Source organism: Atractosteus spatula, chromosome 11 (assembly GCF_055471065.1).
Source record: "Atractosteus spatula isolate fAtrSpa1 chromosome 11, fAtrSpa1.hap1, whole genome shotgun sequence".
Lineage (NCBI taxonomy): Eukaryota > Metazoa > Chordata > Actinopteri > Semionotiformes > Lepisosteidae > Atractosteus > Atractosteus spatula.
In genome coordinates this window covers 26,361,582-26,383,896 of record NC_142716.1, presented here as the reverse complement: position 1 = coordinate 26,383,896, position 22,315 = coordinate 26,361,582, and the positions used below count along the sequence as shown (strand labels likewise).

Genomic DNA, 22,315 nt, shown 5'->3' with positions numbered 1-22,315 from the left:
ACGCTATTTCACATGCTAGTTAAATACTTCGATGCTTAAAATCGTTAGGGAGAAATGGAATACTGGTGTGTATTTTTTTCTTTAAAGTACCAAGACCAGCTATATACTGTATGTTTATGTTCCAAAATTAATATCGTTTATGGCCTTCACACGCGTTACAGTATGCTCCTATTCTTTTTATGCTCAGCTACTAAGATTTCCCTTCAGTGGTAAAATTCAATATCTACAACGGGCACAGCAAAGACGTTTACTGTACTGTAAGTCTTTCTACGACAGACCAACGGACCACGAGTGCCCCTGTTGGTCAACCAATCACGTACTGCGGTGCCACGCGTCATCTTGCGTCACACTGAGCGACGCCACCTGCGGTACGTGTCTGTAACGCGCACTTTGAATGGCTGCATCTGTATGTGTAAGTCCCGCAGAAGAAGGTCTGTGCATTTTCATGCCCACTGGAGGGCCAGAATGATGTAGAATGATTTTTCACATCTGGAAGCTCCGGGGTGCTGTGAACCAGCCACACTCCTGTCTGTCTTCAATGTTTTTAAAGGACAAGTCTGCTCCTTTTGAACAGAGTCCATTATCAAGCCTGCTTCCAGCTGACGAAGTCAATTAATCAATTCAGTTCAAGAATCAAACAAGAACTGTATAATTGATCAAACTAAACAAAAAAACTTCTATTTTGGGCTAGTTTTCAATTCTCTTAATCTGACTTTTGGCTTTTTTGTCCAACCCAATTTAACTGAACATACTTCATGGCCAAAGGTCAGATTAAGAGAATTGAAAACAATAGTCCAAAATAGGACTATTCTTAATCCTATTAATTATTTTCAGTTCTCTTGAACTGACAATTGGCCATGAAGTATGTAGATTTATTTCTTAATCTCAACAATTTAATTTACTGTATTCATTTAGAAATGGGCTACTGTAAATTCAATTCAATAGAAACCTAGAGCCCAAAACAAGCATCTTTAGTTTTGTTTTACCCAGCAGATGAATCTTTTATTATAAACATCAGTATTATATTGACTTACAGAAGTGTTTTTAAACTCAGCGATTTTCACCAGGAGAAAAAGCTCTGATGGCAACAGATTTGTTCTTAGCTTATGTGATGCCTCAGTCAAAGAAATGTAAATGGGAAAAAAAATAATGAACGAAAACAAGATGGAAATATATACTTTAAAGCTTTATGATTCAAGTTTTAAAACCAGAAAACACAGAAAGCTGGTGTTGGTATTCTTCAGACACAGTATATACTTCGGACGTGCCATCATGTCTTGACCATACACAGTAAATCATAAAATAAATGTTTTCTACTGAATCAATGATTTGGACAAAATCTGCAGAATCACACATGTAAATGTTCTACCCTGAAATAGTGTAAATTTTAAAATATTTTATTTTAGATATATATAAAATGAACAATTCACATCCTGCATATGTAGCAAACATTGCACTTGGCTTTAATCATAGGAATAAGCAAGCAAACCCCGCAAGTATTACAGATACAATTATATTGTTTGTTGTGCTGTCTATGATGTTTTTTTCCCCCCCATTTTCTGTGTCCTTCTGTCTTGTACAGATGCAGCCACTCAAAATGGGTGGGGTATTTCGCGGCATACCCCGGTGGGCGTGTTGCGGTATCACGCGGTTTCACGTGGTATCACACAGTATCACGCGGTTAATCGACGTCATTTGACGTCATGCTGGAAACTATCCGGCATCACCTTGTAAAACCGCCAGGGGGAGCTTATACTCTCATGTACAGCATTTGAGCTTTTAATTTTGAACTGTGTATTACAGCATGTAAATCATCAATCATTAAAATGTTGGTATATTTTATGAAAGCAAGATTGCTCAGTTGGACAAAAGTACACATCCTACCTTTATCAGAAATATTTATGCATCAAAGCCTTTACCGAAGATATTACTAATAGTATTAATAATTAATGACTTTGGACAAGCTGTATACTCAAAGTATAATTTCTTTAGCACATTTGTACAAGCACTTGGAATCTGTCCAAGCCATACTTTGTCAGGCATTTTGTTTTACTTCAACGGGCATAAAAACTCCCTTGCTTTTAACAGGGCGTTTCATAATTTCTAACTACGAAAATGATTTAAAATGCGACACTTATCATTCAACTAGAGCTCAAAATATCACAAGGATCCTCAAGAGCACAGCAAAGACTGTATTAAAAGATACTTGTATGAGATACATGAGAATCCAGGCTTTTTTTATCAATGCTTTCTTTTCCGTATACCAGATTTTATGGAACCACTTCAGAAGGGTGTCAGCCAGTCAGATTCCAGGAATCGGTACTTTAAAGGAAAAATACACACCGGTATTCCATTTCTCCCTAAACATTTCAAGCATCGAAGTATTTAACTAGCATGTGAAATAGCGTGTGAAAAAGTGGTACTTTTAAGATTTTCTGCTAATATAATATGGAATTGCGTATCTAAAGAATTTAATAACGATATGATTATATTCGTGTACTGCAACAGGGCTGTGTAGGGCTGTTTCGCCTCTCTCTTCATGCGACTTCCCTTGTAGCCTACTGGTCTACATGCCCGCTTACCAACTCACGGGTTGTGTGTTCAAATCCAGCTGGTGCTGGACTTTTCTTTTAACAAACATTTCTTCGAAAAAATAGAATAGCGATATTATGGACAATCAATTGACTTTTATATTTCAAAATATCACAACATGATCGATTCTAAGTCATTTTTGATAACAATGAATAGTCACCTTCTTCCCTTCTGACAACGGTCCCTGCTTCTAGTGTGTGTGTGTGTGTGTGTGTGTGTGTGTGTGTGTGTGTGTGTGTGTGTGTGTGTGTGTGTGTGTGTGTGTAATAGAGTAAATTTTTATAGAGAAATGGAGGCTGGACAGTATGCGATACAATATAAACATTTATATCGATTTAAATCGTGTTTTCATTTAAATCGCAAACGCGTGTTTAATTATATGTGTTTTTTTAATCATAATCAGGCTAATGCAACATAAATTGATACAGTATCTCTGTCTTCTAGGTATCTTAATAAACTTTCAGCATAGCTTTCTACCCGTTTAGATTTATATTTCTTGGGATTTTGGGATCAAACGTGGAAGGATTAGATTGTAATCGTTTTTATTTTTCAAATACGTTTTAGAAAAGTGTAATCTATACCTGCCCAGACTGTACGCCTTCCTAAACTCCGCCTTTCACTAGTGTCCTGCTCTTCCCCGCGCACCCCAGCCGGGCGCTCTTCGGCCTGTGCCCGGGACGAATGTATATTTTAATATTTACACCCGGCGCGGCACCGAGGGAGCGTCTGCATTTATAACTTAGTTTTTAAAATTAGTCAAGCAATATGAAGCATCTCCTTTTACTTTTAAGTCCCTTAAATACATTGAGCACAGCTTTCTCACCACTTAAGATTACTTTTTGATACTATCCTTACACAAAGCAGAAACTTTCCGATGACATACGGTACAAGTGGAAAGATTACAGATTTTAATCATCTTTAATTTTGTTACGTTATATGTTTTAGGAACGTTTCATCTAAACAAACACCACAAAACTATTCTCGATTGTATTTCTGAATGTTATGTTACACCTACAGTAGTTCACTGCTTTAAATACATCGAATTAAGAATGTTAGGTGTAGCACTTTAGATCTTTTTTTCTGAACCAGGGAAAATCTGATCATGTTTCTATATAACAATAATAAAAAACTTTATTTTACATATCACCTTTAAAAGTGGCATCTCAAAGCAATACAGTAGATCGAAAAACAGTTAAAAGGGACCAAAGTAAATACCAGACAAATGCAAACGCGTTTTTAATAAAATGCTTTTATTCATTCAGCAGAGAGTGAGAGGGACATCCAGCAGAGAGAGACACACACACCGGTTTCCATTGACAAAAAGTAATTGTTTTTTTTACATGTTTTGTTTGTGGACAGACTGTCCACAAACGTGAGACTGTCTTTCTCAGACTTACATCCCCGAATGTCCCCCGCCCCGGTCAACAATCCTAGGAAGGCTAGGTGCCTTTTGCCGAAGTCGGGAGACATTAGAGGCTTGCCACACCCGGACTGTTAAACCAACGCATTAGCACGTCAAAGCCCATTGAGGACCCGGGCGCAATAATTGTTTTGTCCCTTGATTTACTGATCTGCATTAATTATGGAAATCGAGTTCCTGCTCTGTGCAGACGACCTGGTCCCGCTGTCGCCCACAGAACAGAGGCTGCGCCAGAACCTGGCACTGCTGGAGCAGCACTGTCAGACCTGGGCGCCGACAGTCAATCTGGACAAGACCAGAGTTATGGTTTTCCAGAAAAAAAGCCAGACCTCAGGGAAACAGGTACAAATTCACACTTAACAACACATTAACACCTAACAACGGGAGCAGGGACGAATTAGGCCAGTACCCACTATTGTTAAACATACAGAAAAGGATATTAAAGTATTGAATATTAGTATTGGCTTTAGTATTAGCCATACAGAACATTAAAGTGCCCCTTTTCCATTCAGCGGGTGCCTGAGCCGCTGTGTCCTACCTTCTGACAGTCGCCGTTGTGAATGTCTGTAGAGTGTATCTTATTTTTAGTAAATAAAGTGCATTTTTGCACACTATATGTGCAAACGTTTTATGATATGTCGCTGTTGTGAATGTCTGTGGACATGTGCTGGCTGGACAGGAGGCTCTACTGTACACAGAGAGCTTAGAAGACAAAGATATCAATTTATTTTAGTCAAAAATTTATATATCACCTTTAAAAGTGGAATCTCAAAGCAAAGTAAATACCCAACACTGATTGAACCCATCTGCCATGCTAATAAAACACCTTGAATTGAATTGAATTGAGGGAGAGAGGGGGGGAGGGCGCGCGAGATAACCAGGACGCAAGGCAAATAAGATACACTCCACAGGCATTCACAACAGCAACATATGAAACGTTTGCACATATAGTTAAGTTATTACTTGGTTTTCAAAGTGCAATGAAATACAATATTGTTGTTGCTGCTGTTCTTGTTGTTTTTATCCTGTAAAGCGTTTTGAGAAGCCACCTTTAAAGGCGATATATACTGTAAAAGCGCTGATTCTTATGGAATGTGTTCCGCCGGGGATTCAAATTTTTATTTATTTATTTTTTAATCGCGTATCTAAGGAAATCTCAGTCTAACTTTGTTCATGAACAAACAGTGGCATGTTACATTATTATTAGTTTTTTTATTTCGAGAGACATGATAAGTAGTTCAAGTGTTTTTTTTAACTTCCTGAAAAACAACTAATAATTTAACTATATGTGCAAACGTTTTATGATATGTCGCTGTTGTGAATGTCTGTGGACATGTGCTGGCTGGACAGGAGGCTCTACTGTACACAGAGAGGGGCGGGAGGAGGGGACAAGCCGATACATACTCTTAGAGTTTGATTAATAGGGAATATAATACAAAAATATAGTACTAAAAATAAGATACACTCTACAGACATTCACAGCGGCGACTGTTAGAAGATAGGACACAGCGGCTCAGGCACCCGCTGAATGGAAAAGGGGCACTTTAATGTTCTGTATGGCTAATACTAAAGCCAATACTAATATTCAATACTTTAATATCCTTTTCTGTATGTTTAACAATAGTGGGTACTGGCCTAATTCGTCCCTGCTCCCGTTGTTAGGTGTTAATGTGTTGTTAAGTGTGAATTTGTACCTGTTTCCCTGAGGTCTGGCTTTTTTTCTGGAAAACCATAACTCTGGTCTTGTCCAGATTGACTGTCGGCGCCCAGGTCTGACAGTGCTGCTCCAGCAGTGCCAGGTTCTGGCGCAGCCTCTGTTCTGTGGGCGACAGCGGGACCAGGTCGTCTGCACAGAGCAGGAACTCGATTTCCATAATTAATGCAGATCAGTAAATCAAGGGACAAAACAATTATTGCGCCCGGGTCCTCAATGGGCTTTGACGTGCTAATGCGTTGGTTTAACAGTCCGGGTGTGGCAAGCCTCCAATGTCTCCCGACTTCGGCAAAAGGCACCTAGCCTTCCTAGGATTGTTGACCGGGGCGGGGGACATTCGGGAATGTAAGTCTGAGAAAGACAGTCTCACATTTGTGGACAGTCTGTCCACAAACAAAAAATGTAAAAAAAACAATTACTTTTTGTCAATGGAAACCGGTGTGTGTGTCTCTCTCTGCTGGATGTCCCTCTCACTCTCTGCTGAATGAATAAAAGCATTTTATTAAAAACGCATTTGCGTTTGTCTGGTATTTACTTTGGTCCCTTTTAACTGTTTTTCGATCTACTGTATTGCTTTGAGATGCCACTTTTAAAGGTGATATGTAAAATAAAGTTTTTTATTATTGTTATAGAGAAACATGATCAGATTTTCCCTGGTTCAGAAAAAAAGATCTAAAGTGCTACACCTAACATTCTTAATTCGATGTATTTAAAGCAGTGAACTACTGTAGGTGTAACATAACATTCAGAAATACAATCGAGAATAGTTTTGTGGTGTTTGTTTAGATGAAACGTTCCTAAAACGTATAACGTAACAAAATTAAAGACGATTAAAATCTGTAATCTTTCCACTTGTACCGTATGTCATCGGAAAGTTTCTGCTTTGTGTAAGGATAGTATCAAAAAGTAATCTTAAGTGGTGAGAAAGCTGTGCTCAATGTATTTAAGGGACTTAAAAGTAAAAGGAGATGCTTCATATTGCTTGACTAATTTTAAAAACTAAGTTATAAATGCAGACGCTCCCTCGGTGCCGCGCCGGGTGTAGATATTAAAATATACATTCGTCCCGGGCACAGGCCGAAGAGCGCCCGGCTGGGGTGCGCGGGGAAGAGCAGGACACTAGTGAAAGGCGGGGTTTAGGAAGGCGTACAGTCTGGGCAGGTATAGATTACACTTTTCTAAAACGTATTTGAAAAATAAAAACGATTACAATCTAATCCTTCCACGTTTGATCCCAAAATCCCAAGAAATATAAATCTAAACGGGTAGAAAGCTATGCTGAAAGTTTATTAAGATACCTAGAAGACAGAGATACTGTATCAATTTATGTTGCATTAGCCTGATTATGATTAAAAAAACACATATAATTAAACACGCGTTTGCGATTTAAATGAAAACACGATTTAAATCAATATAAATGTTTATATTGTATCGCATACTGTCCAGCCTCCATTTCTCTATAAAAATTTACTCTATTACACACACACACAATAGAAGCAGGAAGCAGAAGCAGGGACCGTTGTCAGAAGGGAAGAAGGTGACTATTCATTGTTATCAAAAATGACTTAGAATCGATCATGTTGTGATATTTTGAAATATAAAAGTCAATTGATTGTCCATAATATCGCTATTCTATTTTTTCGAAGAAATGTTTGTTAAAAGAAAAGTCCAGCACCAGCTGGATTTGAACACACAACCCATGAGTTGGTAATCAGGCACGTAGACCAGTAGGCTACAAGGGAAGTCTCATGAAGAGAGAGGCGAAACAGCCCTACACAGCCCTGTCGCAGTACACGAATATTATATATATATTATATTCCATATTATATTCCCTTTTAATCAAATTCTAAAAGTATGCTTGTTGACTCCGGTATCTCTTTAGTTAAAGACTTCGATGCTTAAAATGTTTAGGGAGAAATGGAAAACTGGTGTGTATTTTTTCTTTAAAGTACCAAGACCAGCCATATACTGTATGTTTATGTTCCAAAATTAATATCGTTTATGGCCTTCACACGCGTTACAGTATGCTCCTATTCTTTTTTATGCTCAGCTACTAAGATTTCCCTTCAGTGGTAAAATTCAATATCTACAACGGGCACAGCAAAGACGTTTACTGTAAGTCTTTCTACGACAGACCAACGGACCACGAGGGCCCCTGTCGGTCAGCCAATCACGTACTGCGGTGCCGCGCGTCATCTTGCGTCACAATGCGCGACGCCACCTGCGGTACGTGTCTGTAACGTGCACTTTGAATGGCTGCATCTGTACATTATAAAATGTTACTTACCTTTGCTGTGTCCAAAAGATGAAGGAGCAGGTTTAAATGACTTTGGAGGTTGATTGTTGTATAGAAGATACCCAAAGTCCACAGTCTTTTAGGAAGGAATATAAAAAATATCAATACAAAGTCTGTATTTGTATTGCACAAAAGGCTTTTGAATTATAAGAGAAGCCTGTGAAAATAAACAGATCGAAAAGACAATGTATATCCTGACCTCACTTTCTGGGAGATGACACAGATTATAAATAAAGGTTTCTTACCTTTTTATGAATGTAAGACAAAAAAGGCTGCAAAGTCTGCCCCACTGCACTCTTGGAGTCATTTACCAATTTCTTCCCATATACCCAGCCATTGGTATGGTCATCCATGTAGAGGTATCGCAGACCTCTTCCTTCATCGTGGTCTGGCAGCTTATACAGAATAAACCTGTATGATTCCAAAAACACATAAAAGAGTATTACATACTGTATACTGCTCTAGAACTGTGACACTGTACGATGTGTCCTGGGTGTTGGACAGACAGTGTTAACTGTTGTGATCACTAGAAAATAAAAAGGGCACTTAAACAATACTAGTGTCTGTTGCCAGTCTGTGGGTGCACTGGTGCTTCTGGGAGATGACCAGAACCTGTGGCAAGAGAAGAAGGGTCAAGCAGCCTTGATCATTTCTAGGTGATGTAGTGGCCTACAAAGCGAAAATAGCTCTTGTTTTTAGGGGTCGCCCATGTTTGACATGAGCATTGTGGCAAAACTGGAATAATCTTATGCGATTAGAGCTCATATTCTGCATTTTAAACCAGCAGAGCTCTGTAGAATTGAACTGCAGCAGTTGACAAAGAGTCAACAGTTGACTAAAAGAAGCGAGGCAAGGCAAGCATCTCACAAACATTACTCTCCTCAAGAATAAATTCTGGTGAATCGTTTCAAAACGAACTATTGAAAGGAAAAAAAAACTTTAAAATCCAATAGTAATTTCTTTATGACAAAAAAAATCATAGACAATGTACCCTGGATTTACAGATGCAGCCATTCAAAGTGCGCGGCACAGGCACGTACTGGGGGTAATTGGCTACATCATCGCGCATCGTGATGGGAGATGACGCAGAATACCGCGGTACGTGATTGGTTGACCGACAGGGGCACTCGTGGTGCGTTGGTCGGTCGTAGAAAGATTTAAATGTCTTTACTGCGCCCGTTTAAGTATTGAATATTTATATGGAATTTTACCACTGAAGGGAAATCTTAGTAGCTGAGCATAAAAAAGAATAGGAGCATACTGTAACGCGTGTGAAGGCCATAAACGATATTAATTTTGGAACATAAACATACAGTATATGGCTGGTCTCGGTACTTTAAAGAAAAAAAACACACCAGTATTCCATTTCTCCCTAAACATTTTAAGCATCGAAGTCTTTAACCAACGTGATACCGGAGTCAACAAGCATACTTTTAGAATTTGATTAAAAGGGAATATAATATGGAATCGCGTATCTAAAGAAATTAATAACGATATAATTATATTCATGTACCGCAACACAAGAATAGTACATGCTGTACGATGTCTGTTGATAATGTTTCTGTAGGGCTTTTTCAACACACCTCATGTGACCTTGCCAGTGGCGCTGTGGGTTAGGTTCCTGACTCACACATCACACGTTGGGTGTTCGAATCCAGCCGGACCCATGACTTTTAATTTTTAACAAACATTTCTTTGAAAAAATAAAATAGGGTTAGTGTTAGGGTTACTGTCAAACTAAATCAACAATTGATTTAAGGACGATCTGTCAAAGTGCAATGAAATACAATATTGTTGTTGTTGTTATTGTTGTTTTTATCCTGTAAAGCGTTTTGAGAAGCCACCTTTAAAGGCGCTATATAAAAGCGCTGATTCTTATGGAATGTGTTTTCTTTCTTCTTTTTTTCAGCATGGAATAAACCTATTACTTGATTCTTATGGATGCCCGGTTCCGCCGGGGATTCAAAAAAAAACCCCATGGAATCGCGTACAGTATCTAAGGAAATAGCAGTATAACCTTATTCATGCACAAACAGTGGCATGTTACATTATTAAATTTGGGTGTCTCCTCTTGCCAGAAACCTATAAATTGCATTTTGAGTGCGGTTTTTGACTTTATTAAATTTTTTTTAAATTACAACCCATAAATAAAGCTGATACTGCTTAGACTTTTAATTATTTAAAACTGTATTACAGCAGCACAATGCACAATGGAAAGTAAATCGCTATCTTTGTCTTCTGTGTAATAATGTTCACCTCTCTGTCCAGCAAATTAACAATAGTAATAATAATGAACTTTATTGTATATAGCGCCTTTAAAGGTGGCTCCTCAAAGCGCTTTACAGGATAAAAACAATAACAACAATACTGTTAGGCTGGGCAAACAATTTTTTTTTAAAAAGACATACAAAATGAGATATAATGATGTGTTCCGGCTTAGACATTAACGAAGAGCATAACGAAGGTCATAAAAGTCATAAACGATATTAATTTTGGAACATCAATATATTATGTAAACTGTATGTTGCTGTTATTGGTATTTTAAAGAAAAAATACTGTAAAATCCTGGGTTCGGTACAATGTTTCAGGCATTCATGTGAAGGACAACAGAGCTTTCACTGGCCGATTATCAAACTTTATTGATAAATCAAAAACAAAAACTATCCGACCAAACCAGAAAAAGAAAAAAAGAATAACGGACACAGCGCGAGCCTGCATTCTCTCCTCAGCCGTCCACACCACACTTTTCCCTGGGTCAGAGATTAAATAAAACTCCACTCGCACCAAACAAATTACCACACACTGAACACTGAACATGTTAACCCAAATATGTCTCACAATACTTTTATGGTACATTACTTTGCTAAAATGTATTTAAAAATAAAAACGATTACAAACGCCAGCAGAGAGAGAGACACACACACAGTTCTTCATTGTCAAAAAGTAATTATTTTTTACTTTGTCAGCACCCAGACAAACGCAAACGCGTTATTAATGAAATGCTTTTATACATTCTTAATCGAACTCACAAGCTGTCATCTGCTGTTGAAGCTCTGTGACACTAGACTCACACATGGCTAGACTTGACTATTTAACCATGAGATTATGTTTATGTTTATTAATCTTCCTTGTTATGCACTGAGAATGATAAGCACCCCAAACACGAGGGCGGCGTAGCGGTCGGCTCTGGCTTTCCCATCTATACCGATGCACTGCAAGTACAACCCCCCCTCCTTCTCTTGAGTGATGGGCAACAGTTGGATATCTGGGAGAATTGTTCGTTCCACTGGCGTCTGTGAATTCCGCTGTGTAAACGGTGCTCCCTGAGGGGAGACAGACGGCGGGGACAGCGTCAGCCAGGTCCTGGGCGGTGGTGAGCAGAGAAGCCGGGATGGAGTGTCCTGAGGCGGTGTGTGCTCTGGGGGGGGCAGAGCTTCCGCCAGGCATTGCAACCTGCGCAGTGGGGGGAGCCACTCACCGGGAGACAGCTGCTCAAGCGTTTGACTGCCGGTACACACTGTCTCCGGCTTCTGCATCTTCACGAGTGTCTCTAACCTCCCAATCCTCCCCTGTAATGCGTCGTACTGCTCCCGCTGCTGCCGAAAAGTCTCCATACAGGTGCTGCCTCTACAGGCTGGCACCCTTGAAAGCTGCACGTATGCGACTTCAATTAACACCAGTATTAAATGTATTACACTGTATTAATCAAGCCTTGTTTCCTTGATAATAGTTTATCTGTTCTTGCACATTGACATAGAACTTGAACCTTACTGCATGTACAGTGGTGTGAAAAAGTGTTTGCCCCCTTCCTGATTTCTTATTTTTTTGCATGATTGTCACACTGAAATGTTTCAGATCATCAAACAAATTGAAATATTAGACAAAGATAACACAAGTAAACACAAAATGCAGTTTTTAAATGAAGGTTTTTATTATTAAGGAAAAAAAAATCCAAACCTACATGGCCCTGTGTGAAAAAGTGATTGCCCCCTAAACCTAATAACTGGTTGGGCCACCCTTAGCAGCAACAACTGCAATCAAGCGTTTGCGATAACTGGCAATGAGTCTTTTACAGTGCTGTGGAGGAATTTTGGCCCACTCATCTTTGCAGAATTGTTGTAATTCAGCCACATTGGAGGGTTGTCGAGCCTTAACCGCTTTTTTAAGGTCATGCCACAACATCTCAATCGGATTCAGGTCAGGACTTTGACTAGGCCACTCCAAAGTCTTCATTTTGTTTTTCTTAAGCCATTCAGAGGTGGACTTGCTGGTGTGTTTTGGATCATTGTCCTGCTGCAGAACCCAAGTGCGCTTGGTTCGAACAGATGTCACGAACAGATGGCCGGACATTCTCCTTCAGGATTTTTTGGTAGACAGCAGAATTCATGGTTTCATTTACCACAGCAAGTCTTCCAGGTCCTGAAGCAGCAAAACAGCCCCAGACCATCACACTACCACCACCATATTTTACTGTTGGTATGATGTTCCTTTTCTGAAATGCTGTGTTACTTTTACGCCAGATGTATTGGGACACACACCTTCCAAAAAGTTCAACTTTTGTCTCGTCAGTCCACAGAGTATTTTCCCAAAAGTCTTGGGGATCATCAAGATGTTTTCTGGCAAAACTGAGACGAGCCTTTATGCTCTTTTTTCTCAGCAGTGGTTTTCATCTTGGAACTCTGCCATGCAGGCCGTTTTTGCCCAGTCTCTTTCTTATGGTGGAGTCATGAACACTGACCTTAACTGAGGCAAGTGAAGCCTGCAGTTCTTTGGATGTTGTTGTGGGGTTTTTTGTGACCTCTTGGATGAGTCATTGCTGCGCTCTTGGGGTAATTTTGGTCGGCTGGCCACTCCTGGGAAGGTTAACCACTGTTCCATGTTTTCGCCATTTCTGGATAATGGCTCTCACTGTGGTTCGCTGGAGTCCCAAAGCTTTAGAAATGGCTTTATAACCTTTTCCAGACTGATAAATCTCAATTACTCTGTTTCTCATTTGTTCCTGAATTTATTTGGATCGCAGCATGATGTCTAGCTTTTGAGGATCTTTTGGTCTACTTCACCTTGTCAGGCAGGTCCTATTTAAGTAATTTCTTGATTGAGAACAGGTGTGGCAGTAATCAGGCCTGGGTGTGGCTAGAGAAATTGAACTCAGCTTTCCAAAGATGTGATAAACCACAGTTGATTTATGTTTTAACAGGGGGGGCCATCACTTTTTCACACAGGGCCATGTAGGTTTGGATTTTTTTTTCCCTTAATAATAAAAACCTTCATTTAAAAACTGCATTTTGTGTTTACTTGTGTTATCTTTGTCTAATATTTCAATTTGTTTGATGATCTGAAACATTTCAGTGTGACAAACATGCAAAAAAAAAAGAAATCAGGAAGGGGGCAAACACTTTTTCACACCACTGTACATGTACTGGTACAATGGAATCCTTACTTACAGAAAGTTATGATAGTTATGATCGGGTGTGAATGAGGAATGTTGAATGGTATTGAATAGTTTGACTTTTGTGAAGGCAAATCCATGAGAATATTTTGTGCTCTAATCCTGCATTTAACATGATAAATCAAGTTAAAATAAGTTCCCAGATGCTTCCCTAGTTAATCTACTGTTCTTATCATAGTTTACTACAGTAAGCAACACTAGATCATAACCTTGTCGTGTGGTTTGGTAAGCCTTCAAACTAATTTTCTTGAAACACATAATTACAATACACTGTATAATAGCAGAATAACAATAACATCTTTTAACTGGATTTGATTGCTTTCAGAGTTCTTTTATAAGGAGTGTGCCTTTGTTTCTAAGGTTAACACTGTCCTTTCATTACAGAAGTATCATGAGGTCCAAGCAAATAAACACACATGCACATATGATCACCAGCGACCTGAAGGCTCTTCTGAATGACAAGAAGAGAGCCTTTAGGAGGGGAGATGAGGAAGAGGTCAAGCGTGTACAGAGGGAGCTAAAGCAGAAGTTAAGAGAGAGCAAGGATGCATACAGGAAGAAGATAGAGGACAAGCTGCAAAGAAATAGGGTGAGAGATGTATGGAGCAGCATGAGAGAGATCACTGGCTTCAAACAGGCTGGGGGTGCAACAGAAGGGAACCTGGAGATGGCCAACGAGTTGAACCAGTTCTTTAACAGGTTTAATTCTGAGTCCTCTGTGGCGCAACACCCATCCCCCCACAGCCACACGCTCCCTAACCCTTCACAGCTGCGACTGCCCAGTACCTCCTCCATCCCCCCACAAACATGGCCGCCTACAGCCACAACCCCCGACGGCTACTCACCCACCCATCCCCCACAGCTGCCACTCTCCAACACCTCCACCATTAACACCTGCAGCACTGAAAGCACTATGAGCACCATCCCCCAGGCCAGGCTGACCATCACAGCTGACCAGGTGAAGAAGGAGCTGAAGAGGCTGCACGAGGGTAAGGCCACAGGACCAGATAACATCTGCCCCAGAGTTCTGAGGGCCTGTGCTGATCAGCTGAGCGGAGTGCTCCAGCGACTGTTCAACCTGAGCCTGCGCTTGGAAAGAGTCCCGGTGATCTGGAAGACATCATGCCTGGTCCCGGTACCAAAGAAAGGGCGCCCCTCTGTCCTCAACGACTACAGACCAGTTGCACTGACTTCTCACATCATGAAGACACTGGAGAGGCTGGTCTTATCCCACCTGAGACCCCTGGTCAGCTCATCACTGGACACCCTACAGTTTGCCTACCAGCCCAGTGTTGGTGTGGAGGATGCAATCATCTACATGCTGCAAAGGGCCTACTCAAAGGACAAAGGAACTGGTAGTAGATTTCAGGAGGAAAAAGGTCAAACCTACTCCTGTCTACATCCATGGGAGTGGCGTGGAGATGGTGGACTCGTACAAGTACCTGGGAGTGCACATCGACGATAGACTGGAATGGTCTAAGAACATCGAGGCCATCTATAAGAAGGGACAGAGCCGACTCTACTTCTTGAGGAGGCTCAGGTCCTTCAATGTGTGTAGTAAGATGCTACACATGTTCTATCAGTCGGTGGTAGCGAGTGCCATTTTCTACGCAGTGGTGTGCTGGGGCTCTGGGATTAGAGCAGTAGATTCCAAAAGGCTGAACAAGCTCATCAGGAGAGCAAGCTCTGCCATTGGGTTTGACCTGGACTCCTTGGAGGTAGTGGCTGAGAGGAGAATGATGTCCAAACTAGTGGCCATCATGGACAACTTCTCCCATCCCCTCTATGACAGGCTTGCAGGAATGAAGAGCACGTTCAGCAATAGACTGATTCATCCACGGTGCGACAGGGAGCGCTACAGGAGGTCATTCTTGCCGTCTGCCATAAGACTGTACAACGCATCCACCTTGCGTCTTGGCAGAGGCAAGATCGACAGTGACCTGTTTCTGGACTAAACACATCTACACATCTACTGCTACATCTGTTCTCTTTCTTTTTCCCGTTTACAACCACTTTTTGTGCAATATATGCCAGGGACCTGTGCAATACATTTATATTTATATCTATAGTTACATCTATATTTATATTCATATGTGTGATATGAGTGTGATACGATTTTCTGTGTACTGTTCTGTTCTAGTTTGTTCTTGTGCGTCCGGACTGTGAGTAACTCTTGTATTGTATTGTATGTATTGTACTATTATTATATAATTCGTTACACTGTGGCTGTGTTGTGTGTGTTAAGCTGCTGTTGCACTGCAATTTCCCTCACGGGATCAATAAAGTATCTATCTATCTATATAAGTGACAAGTAATAGGTTTATTCCATGACGAAAAGAGAAGAGAGAAAACACAACGTTTCAGCTGTGAAGCCTTCTTCAGGTGTGCAGGTGTGCCTTCTTCTTTAGCACACCTGAAGAAGGCTTCACAGCCGAAACGTGTTTCTCTCTTCTCTTTTCAGCATGGAATAAACCTATTACTTGCTCCTTTGAAGACTACACATGCTGACGCAGCTATCCACCTGAACTACTTGCACATATACAGTAAGTGTTTGCAAGTCTGTATCTATATATTCCTGGTAATATGCTTCTATTTATGTAGTAAGAAAGCAATCAGAAGAACTTTTTATAAAGTATTCTTGGTAAAACTCATCAAATCATCTCACTTTTAAATAACTTAAAAAAGTTGCCTGATCACTTTCTTCTTGCTACTCTTTTGATAAAGAGGTATTGTTGTTTTTTTTAGGATAATGAAATCATTGTGAGAAAGATGTTTTAAAGAATTCTACAGGATATTTTAGCAAGTTAGCGAGATAACACTAGTAAGGACCCTGATAATTAGATACTAGTTATTTTTGTTTGGAAGTGTATCTTAGCATTTCAGAGAACAGCACAGCATGGCATAGAAAGTGATGCATTTGTATCACTATATTACGAATATTCTTTCAAATCATAATCAATTTTTCTATATTAAACTATAATAAAAATTCTATAATAAAATCAGTATAAAATTAACACGGATTTATTGTTTATTAGATTTAATGTCTGCTAAAGACTTATAATTATTAATTATAAAAGACCGTGTTATGGCAACTAGAATTTCGAAAGTAGTGGAGTATAAGTGGCTCAGCACTGGGAATACACGTTCTTTGATGGGCTGGAAAAGTCCTGTACATCACTGTGTAGGGTCAATAGGTGTATGACTGTGTAAGAGAGGTTGGACAAACCTGGGGTCAAAGGTCATGGGCGTGAGCAGAAATGTAAAGATAAAATGGCCAATTCTAATTTGGGTGGGTATAAAATTATTATTATTATTATTACTATTACTACTACTACTACTACTTACCAGGCAGCACAGTAGTACAGTGGTTAGCATTGCTACCTTACAGCACTGGGGCCCTGGGCTTGATTTTGGACTCAGGATGCCATCTGTGAAGTCTTTTCTCCCAGGGTTTCCTCTGGGTGCTCCGGTTTCCTCCCCCAGTCCAAAAATATACTGGTTGGCTCATTGGCTTCTGAGAAAAGATTAACTCTAGTGTGCGCTTCAGTGTCTGTATCTGCCCTGCGATTAAGTGGCTTCTTGTCCAGGGTGTCACCTTCCTTGTGCCCATTGCTTCCAGGGATACAAACATCAGTATCATCTTTATCATTGCCACTACTAAATTAAACACAATGTACCTCACAACTGGCAGCCCACTAAAGCTCAGCAGCTGTGAGCCTGGTCAGTATCTGGATGGGAGACCTCCTGGGAAAACTAAGGTTGCTGCTGGAAGAGGTGTAAGTGGGGCCAGCAGGGGGTGCTCACCCTGCAGTCTATGTGAGTCCTAATGCCCCAGTATAGTGACGGGGACACTATACTTTAAAAAGGCACTGTCCTTCGGATGAGACATAAAACCGAGGTCCTGACTCTCTGTGGTCATTGAAAATCCCAGGGCGTTTCTCGAAAAGAGTATAGGTGTTACCCCAGCATCCTGGGCAAATTTCCCATTGGCCCTTACCAGTCATGGCCTCCTAAGAATCCCCATCTTTGAATTGGCTTCATTATTCCACTCTCCTCCCCACTAAATAGCTGGTGTGGGGTGAGTGTTCTGTGTACACTTTGGCTTCACATTGGTGGTGGTGGTGGACGAGAGTCCCCAATACCTGGAAAGAGCTTTGAGTGGAGTGTCCAGAAAAGCACTATAAAAGTGTAAGGAATTATTATTATTATTATTATTGACCTTTTCAAAGTACTGTGTTAACAGTAATAACTTGCAATCCATCATCTACTGACTCTTCATAAATCGATAACTGCTGTTCATTGTAAGTATGAATGAATAGAATGTGATCTGTTATCTCGGTGTGTTGTAATATCTCTTTGTGTGTCCACACAGGAGTCCTACACTTTGACCAGACTCAGGGTTTCTGGCTCAGTCACAGTGTCCCCCACTTCCCTCCATTCCCAGAAAGGGGGTACAGCTGGCCGTCCTCGGGGAAACTGAACGGCCGGACCACGCTCTGTATCACTTACAAATCTACACAATTCCCTCAGATAGGTGCGCAACATAGGGAAGCTAGCATTATGCTAATAGCAAAATACCATTTTATTTTTATTTGTATTGCTCAGTTCAAATTGAAAGAGACGACAATGCGAGGCCATTTACCAGATTCAATATTTGTTGGGCCGGATTTTTGTTTTTGTTTTTTAACCGTGAGCCGAGCCATAGAATGGAATGTGTGGGGTAAATTGAATGTGTAGTCCTTGCTTCATAGGACTGCAGACTTGTGCTGTAGCCCAGCACTACAATGGAATTATTGAGTGTGGCGGGTCTTCAGATATAGCAGGCAGTGTTAAGAAGCTGGGGAAATCCAAATTAACTGCTTCTGCATCAGAAAACTTAATGTCTCTCTTCTCAATGGAGAACACAATTTCCCCTTCTAGCTTCTTTGTCTCCTTATTCCACAGAAGATGGTTTGTAGTGTTACCTTCCTCAGTTTTGTATTTATTGATTTTAATCATACAAAAATGAACAGTTTATTTTTCCTCACAGTTCAGTGACATGAAGGTATGAAAAAATAAAACCGAAGCCCTCCAGCACCTCTGTGGGCTGTGGGTGTTCCGGCCCGGGTATAATGGTTACTGTTGTAACAACATAAGGTGTTTGCATTGCAAGTGAGAGGATGCGATTTAGCCAACAATAAAGTTGTTTTCCTTTCTTTTTCCTCAGCCGAGCAGCTGTTGTATTATAACCCCCGCGTGTACAACTGCTCCTTGCCTGAAGTCTTTCGCCACGAACTGCCCAGAATGAGCTGCATTTGCGAGGGCTCTGTAAAGCCCTGGGTGCAGGGAAGGAGGATGGGGAAACTGCTGTCAGCTCGGGGAGAAACCTTCCTCAGCCTTGCCAAGTCTCGCTTCTTTGTGGATGGTGAGAGTGGTTTTCTTTTAAAACCACGCAGACTGTACAAAAAGATCTGTGATGAAACACCAACTACAATCTGACATATCAGCTGTCCTTATCAAAGGTTCTGTACCAGGATATGCATTTGGAATCTTTTTCCTGGAATTGAGCATTTGTTTGGTCACGTAGGTTTCCCATTGATTCTGGAGCTGGTTAAAGTTCAGAAACCTTCCTGGACAGCACTGATTTTCATTCTGCACTGAGGAGAAGAGTCGGATAAAAACAGTCGACTCCGACTCTCGAAACGTCCAGAAATACATTCACATTTAAAGATGTTGAAATACTCCATGGTAGTTATGCTTACGTTCCAGTGATTTGCAATTCACCAGTGTGGACAAGTGGCCCCTTTGAACTTACTCAGATTTAATGTGTTGTCTTAGCGATGTATTACAGTCTTCCGTCCTTGCAGTCGTCTGTTTCCAGGCCACTGCCAAATGCATATTCATTTTTAGCACGTATTCTCTTCTTTATGGAAGTGTGGAGGCAACCCAAGTAAATGCACTTTTAAGTCCTAAAAACAAGCTAGCTAAATTCCCTTTGAATTCCTGTGCTCTCACATTAAAAGTGTGGCTTGGCTGTCTTGAGAAGCATGACAGAGACTTCCATCACCTTTCACAGGCCAGAAAATTGCCCAGATTTTGCTCCTATTAAAAACATAGCTCAGTCCTGCACACCTTACTGTCATCACAACCTCTGCTGCAATTGTTATTGTAAAGATTGCAAATCCTGTAAAGCAATGCGACTGCAAGATGCTACAGATATTTCAGAACCAGTGAGATACTGTACATGCAACTTCCTGGTCATAGTTTTTACTCTTTACAGCATGATGACGGGCTTTGCTTATATTTTGGCCAGTGGTTGCATGTACAGGTTTGCAAAAGGCCGCACATTGTTAAGAGCCAAACATGAAAATGACAAAAGAAGAACGAGACAAATTACATTTCTTCATCCCAGACAAACATTAAAAATAAAATGCAGACAGCGAAAAGGGAAAACAATTTGGTCTTGACTTTATTCAAAGCTATCCATTACATGGTACAATGAGTTTATATAATGGTATATTAGCCACCAATATAATACATAAACTGAAACAAACTTTTCAGATTTGGCAAAAAACAATCTTAGTTTGATCATTTTTAACTAAGCTTAGTTAAATATCAATTTCAGATTAGATGCAATAATAAGATCAGAATGGAAAAATATTTAAACCATACAGTATATGTGTCTGTTTTCATAATCTTGCAATAACATAAAACATCATATTCGATAGTATATCACCAGCAATAAACTGCAAAGTGTGTAATATTGCTAGAAGCAGAATACATCCCAAGAAAACAAGACCTAGGTCCAAAATAATCATTTAACAGAGTTCGCATAGTTTTGAGATGAAAAATCCACTCCACCTACAGTGAATCATCCATCAGTCTTCTAACCACTTTATCCACTATAAAGTCACTGGGGAGCCAGAGCCTATCCCAGCAAGCAAAGGGGAAAAGGCAGGATATACACTGGACAGGATGCCAGGACATCACAGTGCACACAGAGACAAAAACACACAGCACTTACCCAAGAGTCCATTTTCCCAAAAGCCAATTAACCCAACTAGTCTGTTGTTTTTGGACTGTGGGACCAAAAACTGGAGCACCCAGAGGAAACCCCTGCAAACACGGGGAGAACATACAAACTGCACATTGTAGTTCACATCTGTAGGGCAGAAACACATGTTGCGCTTCTAAAACTGTCTTGCTACAAGGGCTTTCCAATCACTACCAGTAGCTCTTTTATGTTGTTCTGTTGTGATTGTTATCAAAACATAAAAAGTTCTGAAAGAACTCAATTGGAAAACAAAGCACTGAAAACCGTTTAGTAAGGGGAAATGTTTCATTATACAATGTGAAAATGGCAGTAAAATTAAATTCCAGACCGGTAAGAGCTTTTTTTTTACTTTTCACAGAGTGTTTCCTTTCTCTTTAAACCAAGAAAGAGCCCTGTCTGGAGAGCCATTGTAGATGCTGTTAAATGCCTTATATTTCTACTTTGTTGACATACTTGAGGGTTGTCTTTTACAGACATCTACACTGGTTGGGCTGCTCAAGTTTTAAAGACTACTCTGTTGATGGAAACCTGGCAAACGAAAAGAGCATGAACTGCCTTCGAACTGCTCCCTTCCTGAACACGTTTTAAATATCAAAAGAATTAAACTGCCGGGACCTGTGGAGTTCTGGTCTCACTTTGATCATGCCAAGTGGTGTGTATCCCAGGAGTATGGAGACCAGTGGATCTGCACTGGAGATCTAAACAGAGAGGACTGCCAGCAGTGGAAAAGTGGAGGACTTATTTGCTCACAAAACCCTGTTATCTACCACGCTTTCAGGGGGGCTGTGTCCTGGTTTGTTAGGTGCAGAGACATGTTTAAACTGTAAGAGGGGGAATGTTTGACCCTGTTGTTGCAATTCAGTTACGCTGACTCTTTCTGTATCTATCTGTTGCAGATGCAGAGCAGTGTTAATTGCGCTCAGGTTTAGCAAATGCCGCTTGATATTTTGAAGCTAATGTTTGCTGAAAAGCAAGAAAAAAAGTTGCTCAAATGCAAATGTGCTTCTTTCCAGAACAACTAAAATGTATAGGTTTAAACATGGGTTGATGGCTAACACAAAAGAAGAAACACCCAACGACTGCAATTATCAATCCATTCATCTATTATCAGAAAGCAGCTTTTTTTCCTGTGAAGTGTAGTGGCAAAGCTCTTCATTTAAAATAAGAGGACACTGGTTGTAAATGTCAATCAGAATTAAGTTGCGCAAATGTTTTTTCTTTATAGGTTTGGTTGGGTTACCACCAGCAGTTCTGTGAAATCTTTCCTCATTTTGTGCTTTTGTCTTCTGTTGTGCGAATCCCATCTATAGCCAATAAATGATGGTGCTCGCAGCTCCGAATATATTAAGATTAGTGGAATTCCTGGTCTACCAGCACTCTTTTGTTGTGTGCATCTAATCTATAATCAATAAGTTAAGATAACAGCATATTATTTGCTGAGGTACGCAGATATTCCTGACTTCCATTGTTGGTGGAGCTGGGTCATATTTGCCTAGGGAAAAAATGTGCACAACATGATTTCTTCTAAAAAAACGTTTCTACTAGCATCTTGTGCTGTGTTCCTCAAATGTCTTATTTTTCCTGTTGGCACTGTTTTTCTTCCCGTTTTCTTCTACCACCTTACAGTGCGCTCACAAATTATTGTCACCCTTAATGAAGAACAAAAAACCCCATATAAAATAAACAGCACAGATACTGGGTAAACTAGTGAAAAACACTGATTTTATTTTCTCTCAAACATTTCTTAGTTGATTTTTAAATGGTGTGTTTAGGATCATTGTCATGCTGGGAGGTCCACCAGAGACCAAATT

General features: G+C 40.3%; 1 pseudogene; it reads left to right on the top strand.

Annotated features, from left to right (window-relative positions):
• The first annotated feature begins 16,741 nt into the window (after window positions 1-16,741).
• On the top strand, window positions 16,742-21,332 carry LOC148823744 (deoxyribonuclease-2-beta-like; annotated as a pseudogene).
• Window positions 21,333-22,315: the final 983 nt, after the last annotated feature.